Below are 13,492 nucleotides of genomic sequence, written 5' to 3'. Positions count from 1 at the left end.
CTCTCCAAGAGAGAGGTTTTGGTCGGGACTACAGTGAGCTTTGTCTCCCTTTACCAACACTATCGGGGAACTTTACTTCCTGGTCCTGGCTCCGCCCCCCGTGATGTCACCGTCGGGGGACGGATTGGTTTGCCTTTAAATTGAAGCGGTTACAGCGTGCAGCCGTCAGCGCGCAGCCTAAGCCGTGTGCCAAAGGGGTGCGCCCCTTCTAGAAGAATTTTCCTTGAAATTTCATTACTTATATATGGGCAGGAAGAGGAAAGTAAAAGTTTGGACTTCATCGCCTGTAGCTTCATTGAGGGGACCGATGGACAGACATGTTGAAAGAGGGGTAAGTCAAGCAATACGAAGGAATATCTCGGATATTTCTTTTTCATCAGGATCTCCTGAAGTCCAAAGACCACAGCAGTTAAATCAACCAAATCTTGAAGAGACTGATAGTACATCTCAGACTTTGAATAGTTCAGATAAAGGTAATATTTATCCTATAAAAGTAATATCAGATTTGGACATAAATTTGGATCAATTGGACCCAGGCTTGATGGAAGCAGCCGGGGGGTCCATTGTTCCAGAGAACATTACCTTACGAGATGTTTGGATGGCATTAGATAGTCTACAGAAAATAATGTCTAATTCAATTGAACAAAATAGAATTACTACTGCTGAATTTAAAACTGCTATGGAGATGCACAGTAATCGTTTATTACAATTAGAAGAACAAAGTAAAAATTTTTCTACACAAATAGATGTGCTTAAAGAAGTAAATAGTTCCTATATAAAAGATGGATTAGTAATCCATAGGCAGTTGGAAAATCTTGAGAATCAAAATCGAGTTTGTAATTTGAGGTTATTGAATTTTCCAGAAACAAGATTAATATCTGCTATGGAATTACTGAAAAAATATTTAGGTGAGGTATTGTCTATTGATTCAATTGATGAGGCCAGTATATCAAAAATATATTATATCCCAAAATTGAGATTGAATACTCAAGTGGGTTTAGAGGATATGGAAGTTGTTCAACATTCACCAAATTTAACTTCATTCTTAGAAGCTTCTCAAGATGACATATCACAGAGGTTTACTTTGTTAGTGACATTTTGTAGAGAACGAGATAAGAATCAAGTATTAAAAAAATATTTTGAAAAAAAGGACTATAACTTTTGTGGTCAAAAGATTCAGATATTTCCTGATGTGTCCAGGGCAACTCAATTAAGACGTAAACAATTCCTGACATTAAAGTCTAGAGTGTTAGCTTTTGGGGCAACATTTTATTTAAAATATCCGTGACACATCAGAAAAATAAATTTATCTTCCAAGATCCCTCCCACTTAGAGTCATTTTTAGTGGATAAAGAAATGGTTGAGAAATGAACTGCAAAAAAATGTTTCTCTCCTTAAATCTGTAAAGTTGAATACAGTTTACCTATGTTAATTACTTGATAAAACCTCCCGTAATGTGGACTAAATATGCTTAATTGATTGGGTATTATGAAGGAATAATTGTCATATGTTGATTATGTTTTAATAGCATATTTGCCTGGTTTTTTTTCAATGTAAAAATTGTTTAAAGAACTTAATAAAATATAAATTAAAAAAAAAATACTTAAACAGGAATGGGGTAATTTTCAAAAGGATTTACTGGTATATAGGGGTGTGCATTCGTTTTCGACGTATTGGCAATCCGCAACGTATATGTTCCTATTTGTTGCATTTGTGGGGTCACGAAACGAATGGCGAACCCCAACGAATACAACGTATCTAACGAATAAACCCCCCACCCTCCTGACCCCCCCCCAAGACTTACCAAAAGTCCCTGGTGGTCCTGGAGCGATCTCCTGCATTCGGGCCGTCGGCTGCCAGTATTCAAAATGGCGCCAACAGCCTTTGCCCTTACTATGTCACAGGGGCTACCGGTGCCATTGGTCAGCCCCTGTCACATGGTAGGACCACAAGATGGCGCCGGCTGTCCATTGCTCCTACCATGTGACAGGGGCCGACCAATGGCACCGGTATCCCCTGCGACATAGTGAGGGCAAAGGCTATTGGTGCCATTTTGAATACCGGCAGCCGACAGCCCAAGTGCAGGAGATCGTGCCAGGACCCCTGCTGGACCACCAGGGACATTTGGTAAGTCTTATGGGGGTTAGTAGGGTGGGGGGTTGTAGTTAATTAAATTTAAAGTGTTGGGATGGGGATTTTTGGGGAAACAAATACATATGTAACTAATGAATGAATTGGGGTCCCCCGAGAACGGATGCAACGGATTTGGCTCCCCACGAATAAGAATACTGAATGGGATGAATCCATCCCTGCTGCACATCCCTACTGGTGTAAACTCTGGTTTATGCATATAAATTAACTTTTGAAAATGATCAGGGAGGTTGTTCAGGGAAAAGTATGCTTGTGACTCCATTAAATGTGTACTTTTCTCTCATACTCATAGGAGGTGTTCCAGGGAAGAGTTGATGAAGGGAAAGTATTTATGTACATACTTTTGATTTTCAAAATTATAAATGTAAATGGGCATGCATAAGTATAACTTCTTGTGCATCTGTCCATGTGCATATAAGAACAACCTAGGAATTTTCAGAGCAGGCCTATATGCATAAATTCGGTCTGCTGAAAATTACTCTCATATATTTTGGTAACAAATCACTGGATTGTCTCATGATAAAACATAGAATCATCGTGTTGTTTTGCTTAGTGAAAATGTAAAGTATACTCAGTATAAAAAAATCTAAGGTCTTCATTCACAGAACCTATTTTCTCTAAATGAATTCTCAGAATGTACAATTTATTTTATTTACTATGCTCTTGCCCTTATATGCTGATATAATTAAGACCCCCTTTGAGTGAAATGAAGCTGAACTGTAATGAAAGTCATCATCTACATGAATGTAGCTTTTACTGCTGTGCCATTTCCGATTTATTTATTTGGGATACACTCACGCACTGTAGTAGGCTACTATTTCATCAAATGGAATGCTTAAGGAGAGAAAACTGAACTAAAAAAATTCATGAAATGAAATTTGCTGTTATTAGGGCAGTGTGTCTTTCTTTAGCAGTGTATCACAATAAAGTATTAAGGGTCATCTGCAATAGAAAACATATTATAAAACAGTAAAGAATGAATTTTCAAAGGTAATCTGAGTGTAAACTAGCATATGCATGAGTAAGTGGGATGTATGGTCACATATGCTATTTTATAAATGTCAAGATTATGTGCGTATTATTGGTTTTGCAAAGGAAAAATAGGGCAGACCAGATATATTCCAGGGTTGGATTCTGAAGTGCCTACATTTTCAATTTTGTAAAAGGTATATGCATATTCATTACTGAACATATTTATTAGAGATGTGAATCGTTTTCCATATTGTCTTAACGATAGAAATCGTGTGGCAGGAGAAGAAAATCGTGTTTGGCACGATTATTTCGTTGAAAAATCGTTAAAAATCGTTTTTTTCCGATTAGTGCGCACTAACTCGAGTTAGTGCGCACTAACTCCCCGTTAGTGCGCACTAACTCGAGTTAGTGCGCACTAACTCAAAATGATACAAATAGACACTTTCCAGGTCACTGAAGGTCAGTTAGGAATGAATATGTGTTCCAATTGGCTGGCAGCCCTCTTATCTATTGATGTTACCAAGGTTACCACTGAGGTGATGGTTGGGGGGATGGGAAATGGAACTGGAAACTCATGAACACCAACAGAAAATGAAACAAAGTGTTCACACTTCCCAGGTCAGTAAAGGTCACTTAGGAATGAATATGTATTCCTATTGGCTGGCTGTGCTCTTATCTATTGATGTTACCAAGGTTACCACTGAGGTAATGGTTGGGGGGATGTGAAATGGAAACAGTTGGAAGCTTGACATGTGATGATCAGCACTCACGTGACTAGAACTTCTTTGTTTATTATTTTTGTTAGCAGACACGTGCATGTTGAATTTGCCAATCACTGTGCATTTTAGAAAGGTGGTCCTGGCTGGAACTGTACACAGTTCAAATATATGTAATTGATTGTTGGTAAGTGTATTTTTTAAGAAGCCACACTGGCACAAGTATGTTTACTTTTCCTCCTACTTAACTCACTAGCTCAGCTTTGTAAGAAGGGCTTCTCTGCTTGAGTGAGGGTCAGGCAGCTCCCCCCTGTCTGTGAAGCCAGCCTCTCACTAGTAATGCAGGGAGGGAGCTGTCTCAGACTTCACCATCCCCCCCCCCCCCTCACCCACACACCATTCACTAGCTGGGACATGGGGGAAGTCAGGAGTGAGGGTCAGGCAGCTCCCCCCTGTCTGTGAAGCCAGCCTCTCACTAGTAATGCAGGGAGGGAGCTGTCTCAGACTTCACCATCCTCCCCCCCCCCTCACCCACACACCATTCACTAGCTGGGACATGGGGGAAGTCAGGAGTGAGGGTCAGGCAGCTCCCCCCTGTTTGTGAAGCCAGCCTCTCACTAGTAATGCAGGGAGGGAGCTGTCTCAGACTGGTATCAGGGTTAGGGCACTGTGTGCAGGAAGATCACAACACTCCTGGTATTAATAGGGATAGGGCACTGTAAGAGATGACTGTAGTAGATTGAATAAAGATCTGATGTTTCTGCTCTCCTCACACCAAACAAAAACAACACACAAGCAGAGAAGCCCTTCTTACAAAGCTGAGCTAGTGAGTTAAGTAGGAGGAAAAGTAAACATACTTGTGCCAGTGTGGCTACTTAAAAAATACACTTACCAACAATCAATTACATATATTTGAACTGTGTACAGTTCCAGCCAGGACCACCTTTCTAAAATGCACAGTGATTGGCAAATTCAACATGCACTAGCATTTCAGGTGCCTGCTAACAAAAATAATAAACAAACAAGTTCTAGTCACGTGAGTGCTGATCATTACATTACTTTTTTTGTCAAGCTTCCAACTGTTTCCATTTCACATCCCCCCAACCATTACCTCAGTGTTAGCCTTGGTAACATCAATAGATAAGAGCACAGCCAGCCAATAGGAATACATACATACATATTCATTCCTAAGTGACCTTTACTGACCTGGGAAGTGTGAACACTTTGTTTCATTTTCTGTTGGTGTTCGTTAGTTTCCAGTTCCATTTCCCATCCCCCCAACCATCACCTCAGTGGTAACCTTGGTAACATCAATAGATAAGAGGGCAGCCAGCCAATAGGAACACATATTCATTCCTAACTGACCTTCAGTGACCTGGAAAGTGTTTATTTGTATCATTTTCAGTTAGTGCGCACTAAATCGAGTTAGTGCGCACTAACGGGAGTAGTTAGTGCGCACTAACACGATTTAACGATTTTTAACGATAAATTGTTAGAATTTCTATTGTATCGTGTTCTATAACGATTTAAGACGATATTAACATTATCGGACGATAATTTTAATCGTTGAAAAACGATTCACATCCCTAATATTTATACACTTCTACACCTGTTAATTGATTAGTGCAAGTGAACTCAGACTTGTCTGTGGCTAGCAGTGTTTGCGCGGGAGGTTGGGGTGAACTGGTGAGGGTTCAGGGTGAAATGCTAGAAGATCTAGAATTGGAAAAGGGCTGGGCAAATTGGTGGAAGTATCAGTGCACACATATTTTCAAAATGGTATATGTGCATATTTTATAACATTTCTGCTTCCACATTTAATTCTGGGTGTTTATTTGCAAAGTGTCACAATTATTTCACACATAAAATGTATACATGAATGTTTATAAAACAGGCAATGAAAGTATGCATTTTTCTAGCTCTGGAAATACTATATATGCACGTATGGGAACACATGCTAAGAATGTACATTCATTTGAAACTAAAATAAAAAATGTGACAAATGAGCTTGTTTTTGTTTTGTTTCTTATGAACTGAATTCTTTTCTCAGAAACAGAAGGTCTGTGAATCTTTTGCTTTTGGGAAATAATACACTTTGTTCACAAATTGAACATGGTATTATCACATCAGGCCTTGGCTTAGACCTGTTCCTGGGACCAGGACTGAGGCCTGGGATAAGGTTTAGACCCAACACCAAAGATCAGCCCAAAGTCAGGTCCAGTTTCAGAGACCCAAGCCTAGGCCTGAGACCTAGGTCTAGGTCCAACCCCCATGCCTGGATGAGTCTGAGTCCCATTACAGAGGCCCAGGCTCAAGCCAGGGCCAGGATCAAGGCCAGGTCCCATCACCAAGGCCCATGCCTAGACCCAAAGCCAAAGCCTGGGTATAAACCCAGAGATGGGCAAAGGAAGAATTGTGTTGCCAAAACCTGGGCCTGGACATAGGCCTAGGCCTGATGCTGGGACCTGGTCCAAGGCTGGGTTCCATCACCAGGGCCTAGAAATGGATCCAATGCCAGAGCCTAGTCCCTTTGGCAAAGATTGGGCCAAAGACCCAGATATAGCCAAGGTTTGTTTCCGTCACTGAGGCCCATCCTGGGCCTAGCTTAGGCTTGATGCTGGGGCATAGCACAAGGCTAGATACTGTTGTCAAGGCACAGGCCTAGGATAAATATTCCTGATGCCAGGGGCCCAACCAAATCTATGTCATACAGCTGAGGCACTGGTCTGGGATGAAGCAGAAGCACAGCCTGAGGTCATGTCCCATCAGCAAGGCCTAGACCCAGATTCAACTCTAAGGTCCATCTGAGACTGGGTCCCATCACTGAAGCCCAGCCTGGAACTAGGCCTAGGGTCAGGACTGACCAATCCTCTAGCTAAAAGACCATATTCTCTGGTTTAAGAGTCATGCTGATCCCCTTTTAGTTTCTAACTAGCCTCAGCTGTGTTTCACAATTAGTAACACACCATTCCAAGCTGCTACTTTGATCTTAATTAATTCTCTGCCAAGGATCTCAAAACTACACTTCCCAGCAAGCCTGTGTTTCCTGTTCCTTTTGGCTGTCCAATCCCGTAGCCAGTTCTGATTTACTTTTTCTTTTCACCTTGAAGTAATATTCCCCAGGACCTCCCTGCAAAACTTCCTCTGCCTTCTGGAGTCTCTGTCTCTCAAGATTGCTTCATAGCATGTGAGGTTTTTGCTTCAACAGACTCTGATATGTTTTAAAGTTGGATTCCCTGTATATAATAATGTCAGATTTATTGTATGTTCTTATTTATTATATATGTATAAACCATGTAATCCACCTTAAATGCAATGTGAATGTGGAATACAATGTCTTTTAAATAAAAAATAAAAATAATAAATCATATAATAAAGCACCAAGCATAAAATAAAGCACTTTAGTAATACTCTATATTAAGGAACTAAGCAACCTCTGCAATATTTATTTATTTAGCCATTTTATATACTGTTGTTCCAAATGAAGATCACGATGGTTTAAAACAAGACATACATATTATAGATTGACATGTACATTGATTTGATGTAATCCTATAACAAAGATTTTAAAGATCAACACATTCATTGACTATAGGGATGTTCTAGTATTTTTTAATTCAAAGGTACCGGAAAATAAGGTTGGTGGTTTGTATAACATGTTACAGTTTTATTTATTTGAAAGTTGTTGGGATGTGATGGGGTATTTTGGTCATTGTTAGGTTATTAATGAGTTAGTACTTGTAGGCAGAGCATGGGTTCACAAAACAATTTAGGTGGTATGTTAAAATGCCACTTAGAAAGAGATACAAAAAGAGATAGTGTGTTACGCATCCCATCTGCGCCCAGCCTGAGCATGGGCCTCCTTATGTTCATGGTTCCATGGCAGGTCCTGGGTCGGCCTCCCTAGCTGCTGCTGCTAGCATTTCCAGGCCCTGGCATCCCGTGGCTGCGGTCGCCGGGCCTTCCACTGCGCACCAGGCCTCACGCCGGAGCTCGGTGTTCTCGGCTGTGTCTGCCTCGCCCCTACGCATGCGCGCGGACCGCCCGGCCTCTTGTAGGGTCAAGGGTGGGTCCTAGCACCGCGGCACGCCCTGATTGATTCCCCGCTATAAGGAAGTCATTGCTTGAACTTCCTTGTCTTGGCAATCGGGTCGGCGCTTGTGCCTCATTGTCACTGCATTGTTGCTTGCTCCTGTCTTGTCTCAAGTCTCTTTGCAGGATCCTTCTGTTCCAGTTCTGTTCCTGCCTTGTTCCTGCTTGCTAGTACTCCAGCATCCTCCTGTTCCTGTTCATCTGTTCGTCTACCCAGGTAGTACCCCGGACTGTCTTACTGGTACTGACTTCGGCTTGTTCCTTGACCTGCTCACCTGTCTGCTGCTTGCCTTCTCACTCCAGTCTGTTTGTCGACCTGCCTGCCTGTCTGCTACCTGCCTCCTGACTCCAGTGCATCCCTCGACTCGCCTGCCTGCTGCCTGCCTCTGACCTCCGTCTGTTCCTCGACTTGCCTGCCTGCTGCCTTCCTCTGACTCCAGTCTGTTCATCGACCTGCCTGTCTGCTGCCTGCCTTCTGACCCCGGCCTGCCTGTGACCTCTTATGACCCTCGGTGCCTGACCTCTGCTCACTGACCACTCCTCAGACTGACTCCTGAACTTTGACCTCTGCTTGTCTGACCATGTCCCTAGATTCTGGCTCTGTTCCTCGCCTTGTCATCACCCATGCTCTTCTGGTCCTCCTTGTTACAGCGGACCTCCTGCTTCGAATCTGACCGCGCTGCCCTTCTGCCCGTGGGCACGCCGGACTTCCACCTTCCCAGGAGACCCTGTGAGGTCCACCTAAGTCCAAGTGGCCTGGATCCCTACACGCTCCTCCCGGGGGGACCTCGGGCTTCCAGTGGTGAAGCTCTACCTAGCCTCTGTCTCCTCCAGTGCTTTGCCCCCTGGGGGCAGTTGCTTCCTGGTCCCAACCAGGAGGCAGTTCTCCTCTGCCTCACCCCCGAACGCAACAGGTTGCCAAGGCCATGGATTCAGCGGAGTCTCCCACCTCCCAGGCCCTACCAGGTTTTTCTGCTACAGTTAAACAACATCATCAAGCCTTGGAAACATTGGCCTCTTCAGTGGAAGAACTTCATTCCCAGCTAGAAGATACAACTTTGGCCAATCCTGTGGGCCTCTCGGCCACTATGCTTCCCAAAGCATCATTGGCACTTCCTGTACCTCCTCGATATAACGGGGATCCACGCTCCTGTAGTGGCTTCCTTAATCAGTGCTTTATGCAACATTTTGAAGGAAATCACCAAGGTGACCTTTTGAAGGAAATCACCAAGGTGACCTTCATCCTATCTCATCTGGAAGGGAAGGCCCTTGCTTGGGCCTCTCCCTTATGGGAACATTCTGATCCCATCCTCTCCAAGTTGTCTGAGTTCATCGCTTTCTTCAGGCAGATCTTCAGAGACCCAGGCTGCCAGGCTGTGGCCAGCCATGACTTACTCCACCTCCATCAAGGGGCAAGGACCCTCTCCGAGTATACGGTGGAGTTTAGGAGTCTGGCCACGGAGCTTGGGTGGCAAGAAGATTTTCTGCAAGCTATCTTCCTAGATGGACTCTCCTGTGCTCTCAAAGATGAGCTCTCCAACCATGAGACTCCCAAGTCTCTAGAAGACCTGAAATCCCTTGCCGGTAAAATTGATCATCATCTCCAGCAAATATGCCTAGAAGTAAAGGCTCCACACCCTCCTGCAGCACATCCCACAAGTGCCTCCATTCATCCAGTGAAGACTCCAGCATCACCACCTCCCTCCGTGGTGGAACCTATGGAGGTAAATCATGGGTGCTTGTCTCCAACCGAACATCTCCGTCAGTGGAAGGAGGGCCTTTGCTTTTACTGTGGCACTTCTGTACACCGTTTTCAATCCTGCCCGGTGCGGGCAGGAAACTGTAATGCCTGAGCCTGGCGGGGGTCCTGAGCTTGGGTGCAACTGTTACTAGCCCTCAACTCTTGCTTCCTGTATCCATGGGTATTCAGGCCCACACCTTCGCTATCACTGTGCTTGTTGATACCGGAGCCAGTGGCAGCTTCATTATGGATGACATCGTCAAACTGCTGAACATTCCTCTCCAGCCTTTGGAGGTGAGTCTTTGTATAGCCTCCATCCAAGGAGATCATCTCCTGGGACGTATTACTCACCAGACAGTGGCTGTCCGCCTCACCGTGGGTACTCTCCATGAGGAAGACATGTCCTTCTACGTATTGAAGTGATCAACCCATCCGGTTATGCTGGGGTTGCCCTGGCTCCAGGCCCACAAACCCCAGTTCAATTGGCATTCCCTGCGGTTGGTGCAGTGGGGCTCCAAATGTCAGAAAACTTGTTTGCATTTTGTTTCTCGAGTAGTTCCTGTCCTGAAGTCTGTTACCCTACCTGGTTTGCCTCCGCAGTATTCTGACTTCAATGATGTCTTCTCGAAGCAGAAAGTGGATACCCTGCCTCCGTTACGTAAGTTCAACTGTCCTATTGGACTCCTGCTGGGTACCATGCCTCCCAAAGGCAGGACCTACCCATTGTCTCAACCTGAGACTCAAGCTATGTCTGAGTATTTTAAGGAGAATCTAGAAAAAGGATTCATCCGCCCGTCTGATTCCCCTGCAGGTGCGGGGTTAAGGGCTTATGCCCTTGTATTGATTACAGGGGGCTCAATGCCATAACCCACAAGGACCGGTACCCGCTGCCCCTCATTAGTGAACTGTTCGATCGCCTTGAAGGGGCACGGATCTTCTCCAAATTGGACCTGAGAGGTTCGTACAATTTAAGAACATGCGAACATGCGAACATGCCATACTGGGTCAGACCAAATGTCCATTAAGCCCAGCATCCTGTTCCCAACAGTGGCCAATCCAGGGTACTTGCCAGGTTCTTATGGCCTGGATTGGTACGCATCCAACCTGATAATATTTGGAAAACCGCATTTAATACAAGGGATGGTCACTACAAATACACTGTGATGCCCTTTGGGCTATGCAATGCCCCAGCGGTCTTTCAACACCTTATGAAAAAAATCTTCCGAGATCTTCTGTATTCCTTCGTAGTTGTGTACCTTGACGACATCCTGATCTTCTCTAAGGACCTTGAATCTCATCAAGATCAAGTTCGGATCATCCTTCAATGCCTGAGAGAGAACCATTTGTATGCCAAACTGGAAAAATGTCTGTTTGAGTGTAATCGCTTACCCTTCCTAGGGTATATCATTTCTGACCGAGGATTTTCTAAGGACCCTGAGAAAGATCCGTGACTGGCCTCAGCCAGTAGGCCTGCATGACTTACAATGGTTTCTTGGTTTTACCAATTATTACCGGAGCTTCATTACTAATTACTCATCCCTGGTTGCCCAACTCACGGCAATGACTTGGAAAGGGGCCAACAGCCAGGTATGGACACTCAAAGCCCTAGCCGCCTTTCAAATTATCAAGGAGGCTTTCTGTTCTGGCATTTGCCAACAGCATCTGGACCCTCAACATCCATTCATTATAGATGTCGACGCCTCTGCAATCAGCGCAGGAGCCGTTTTGAGCCAGTATGCCCCCAAGGGCAAACTAATTCCTTGCTCTTTCTATTCACACAAATTTTCTCCTACGGAACAATGATATACCGTTGGTGACCGTGAACTCCTCACAGTCAAGTTGGAGCTTCAAGAATGGCACTCCTGGTTGGAAGGGGCGCAATACAAGTTCACCATCTTCACTGACCATAAGCACCTTGAGCACCTCAAAGAAGCTCAACTTCTGAACCTGCGTCAAGCCCGGTGGGCACATTTCTTTGAAAGATTTAACTTCATCCTCTGTTTTCATCTTGGTTCCAAGAAACTCTGCGCTAATGTGCTATCCAGATCATTTGAACCTGAAGATGTCCCTGAAGTTCCTAGCTTCATCATTGATCCTGCTTGTATAATCCCTTGCTGTGACCACTACAATTCCTGCTGGGAAAACCATCATTCTGCGTAGATTACATGAACGAGACCTGAGATGGGCTCATGATTCTAAGTTGGCAAGCCATCCGGGCTGTACCCGGACCTTAGAGATGTTGCAAAGACACTATTCGTGGCCCAATATGGTGCAAGACTCATGAAATTATGTGGACTCGTAGCCCATCTGTGCCCAACAAAAACTGCCTACTGGAAAGCCTCGGGGCTTACTCTAACCATTCCCAGCACCTACCGAGCCATGGTCTAGCATCTCAACGGACTTTATTACAGACCTGCCTCCTTCCCAGAACAACACCGTGATTTGGGTCATCATTGACCGTTTTTCGAAAATGGGTCACTTCATTCCCCTGCCAGATCCTCCCTCAGCCCCGGAATTGGTGAAGCTGTTCCTGAAGAACATTTTTCGCTTTCATGGACTCCCCAAGAGATTATTTCTGATTAGGGGACCACAGTTTGCTGCCAATTATTGGCATTCCCTATCTAAGAAGTTTAACATTTCCTTAAGCTATACATCGGCCTATCATCCACAGGCCAATGGTCAAGCTGAAAGGACCAATCATACTCTGAAGACTTTCCTCCGTTCCTATGTAAATGATCAGCAGGATAATTGGGCTGATCTTCTACCTTAGGCTGAGCTGTCACATAAACTCATGTTGCTGCAGCCACCAATGTATCTCCATTCTCCATGGTATTTGGACGGCAGCCCCGACTGCCTCTTCCTGTCCCTCTGACAGTTCCTTCTCCAGCAGCACAATCCATGGCTCACACCATTTGTCAAGTATGGAATCAAGTAAAAGAGTGTCTTTCCCAAGCCGCTGAATGCTCCAAGCGTAACTCTGACATCCATAGACGTCCTGCTCCACTCTTCCGTCCTGGCCAGAAAGTGTGGCTAAGTGATCAACACATACAAATGAGACTTCCCTCTCATTGCTTGGCTCTGAAGTACATTGGACCATTCCCTGTAATCCGAAGAGTGGGAGCTGTATCCTATCAGCTCTAGCTACCTCGTGCCATGGGTATCCATAACACGTTCCATGTGTCCTTGTTGAAGCCGTTGGTCCTCTCCTGGCCCTCACGTAGAGTTCCCTCGCCTCCACAGGTCTCTACAGAACCTGACTCTTCCCTCTAGGTAAGAGAGGTCCTTGACGTTCGACGATGTCGAGGAAAATGGGAATACCTCTTAGCCTGGGAGGGTTTTGGGGCAGAGGAGAATTCGTGGGAGCCTTCCCACAATATCCTTGATAAGGAGCTCCTGAAGACCTTCCATAGGACTTATCCTGATAAACCATGTCCTCCTAGGGGGAGGCCTAGAAGGAGGGTACTGTTACACATCCCGACCGTGCCCGGCCTACGCACGGGCCTGCTCACCTTCATGGTTCCACGGCAGGTTCTGGGTTGGCCTCCCTAGCTGCTGCTGCTAGTGCTTCCAGGCCCCAGCATCCCACAGTGGTGGTTGCTGGGCCTTCCACTGGGCACCAGGCCTCATGCCGGACCTCAGCATCCTCGGCTGTGTCAGCCACGCTCCCACGCACACGCGCCTGCGTGGGCCGCCCGGCCTCTTGTAGGGCCAAGGGCGGGTCTTAGCTCTGCGGTGCGCCCTGATTGATTCCCCGTTATAAGGAAGTCATTGCTTAAACTTCCTTGCCTTGGCAATCGGGTCGTCGTTTTGCTAGATTGTC

Source organism: Rhinatrema bivittatum, chromosome 5 (assembly GCF_901001135.1).
Source record: "Rhinatrema bivittatum chromosome 5, aRhiBiv1.1, whole genome shotgun sequence".
NCBI classification, from domain to species: domain Eukaryota; kingdom Metazoa; phylum Chordata; class Amphibia; order Gymnophiona; family Rhinatrematidae; genus Rhinatrema; species Rhinatrema bivittatum.
Note: the sequence above shows the minus strand (reverse complement) of the source record.